We start from the raw sequence: 2,332 nt of genomic DNA, 5'->3' as shown, positions 1-2,332 counted from the left end.
AATATCTGAATACCACTTCTCTTTCAAGGAGCAAGGAACCATCAGCTGGCTGGGGCTTGGGAGGGTAACTGGTTGAGTTTTTTGGTTTTGATTTTCTCTTTTTTCCTCCAATTTTTCATGTCTGAGAGCAGATTTGGGATATATTTATAAGTTTGCAACATCTTGTTGGCTCCCACCAGAACTGTGTCAATGAGCACATATAACTTCAATGATCATTAAATGTTTCCAACACAGTCTTAGGAAACAAGCATTCCTTGGAGAATATATTACAACAAACTAACCTCCAGATTTCTTTCATAAACATACGATTCAATAATGATATCAGAGGTGATACAGCTCACCTCTGTTGTGGTAATTTTATTTACTGGATATTTTTAAAATATACTTCCTTGAAACTCACCTGGTAGTTATTGCAAAATTGCATTAAAAATTATAAACAGATGGTTCTCCCCACTTGCTGGCTATCAAATTCATATATCATCACTTTCTCAGAGGTGGTTAATATAAAACAGAAATGTTCAGCAGCCTTTAATAACCACTGGCTCCACAAACTATATTAAGCATATGAGGACAGCTTTCAGCAGCAAATATTTGCAAATATATTTTATCTCTCCAGAGTAATAGCCTCAACTATTGGCAGTGAATTTAAATTAGATTCATAAGATTTTGAGGGAGTCAAAATGCTGCAGGAAAACATCTTACCTAAATAATAAGGATCTTGAAGTAAAAGATAAGATTAGATTATTAAATGATTTCTCTTTAAAAAATATTCCTATAGAATGAGAGACTTCACACAGCAGTTCATGCACCTCATGACTACTCCCTCAGTTTTACAAAAGAATTTCAATAATGTATTGCAAGTGAATATAAAATACCATAACTACTACAAATTTTTATTCACTTAAAATAAAATACCTGTACTGTGCAATTCAGAAGTTAAATTTTGCAAAATGGCAGTTTTCTACAATTATTGAAAATACTGAATTATGTTGTCAGACTCCATCTGGATCCTAATTTAAGAATGCATACATAACATACATTCCAACTGAAAAAACCTATATCATTAAGCCTAAGAAGGCTTAATGGTATGTGAAAAATCCGTAGTAAATGTAATTTGGAGCATCTCTATTGCTGAGGTAAGACACTGCCTTGCTTCTTAGAGGCAAAAAAGTCTTCTCACTTTCTGAGCTAGTTCAGAGAATACAACTGAAATTCATTCATCTTTTTTTTTGATGAGAAGTGCAGTAGAGGTATTTTCTTCAAGGTATATGACCTCTACAATGTATCTAGCAACACTGTACCATAGCAAAATGTATTTTAAGAAGCAATTTGTAAAGTAAAATGTAGTGGAGGATGTCCCTGCCCATGGGAGGAGGGCTGGAACTAGGTGACCTTTAAGGTCCCATTTCATGAATCTATGGCTCTGTGATGATGATAAGCTTCCAATCCAGTGTCTCATATATAGGAGTATCAGGCAACCTGAAAAAAAATATGAAGCTCTAATCTTTCTAAGTGATGTGAAGATCAAAAAGATCTCAAATTAACCATTCTTGGATGAAAGATGAACTTTCATCAAGAACTACTTCAGGAATGTTTTTCAAACTAGTTACATGTTCCAGATAGAAATCAGTACATAGAATATTAGAGTCCATAAAAAGAGAAAGGATAATAATAATTGCCTAAAAGATCATGGGGAGGGGTCTATAAAACTGGTAAAATACACAAGTAAGCATCTTAATTTCTGTGTACAACCCAAACAATTTAGAGGCAAACAACTTACTGGTTTGCACATACTTACCAAAAGAAAGTGTCATTTGCTGATTTAACACAGAATGTTATTCTTTCTAAGAACAGAACTGCAATACAGTATTGCAAATCAAACACTATCTGTTCACAAAGAAAAATCTGAATTTCTACTTAGTCAGGTATCTTACTGAGACTAAAATATTTTCTCTAAGTAAGAAAAAGAAATATTTTCATTGCAGATAGAATTAAGATTACATGAAAATTTGTTTGATTAAATGACTGTGATATAAAAATGAGTTAATGAATTAGGAAAAAATAGGAAATCATATGAGATGCTAGCCTAAGAATTAAAAAGTAATTAAAAAAACATGCAGGAAAGGTCTTGTCTAACGGTAAAGCAAAAAACTAGAGAAGGAATACATAAGGGTGTTGAATAAAATATTTACAAATGTTTATGTGAGGCAGCAAAATGAAACTACAAAATTTTAAAGAAAAATAGATTTTTAAATAATTCAGCTTTTAAATAAAAAAAATTAGAATGTTCTTCCCAATGCCTGCATATAGGATAATTTTGCATACACAGAAA

At 32.1% G+C, this 2,332-nt stretch overlaps 1 protein-coding gene across 1 annotated transcript in view; it reads right to left on the bottom strand.

The window, feature by feature from the left end:
• CSMD1 (CUB and Sushi multiple domains 1) overlaps positions 1-2,332 on the bottom strand; it is a 1,057,667-nt gene that overhangs the window by 800,519 nt on the left and 254,816 nt on the right. The gene's annotated exons all lie outside the window — the stretch shown is intronic.

The sequence above is a fragment of the Geospiza fortis genome, unplaced genomic scaffold (assembly GCF_000277835.1).
Source record: "Geospiza fortis unplaced genomic scaffold, GeoFor_1.0 scaffold56, whole genome shotgun sequence".
Lineage (NCBI taxonomy): Eukaryota > Metazoa > Chordata > Aves > Passeriformes > Thraupidae > Geospiza > Geospiza fortis.
Note: the sequence above shows the minus strand (reverse complement) of the source record. Positions and strands in the feature narration are given on the sequence as shown.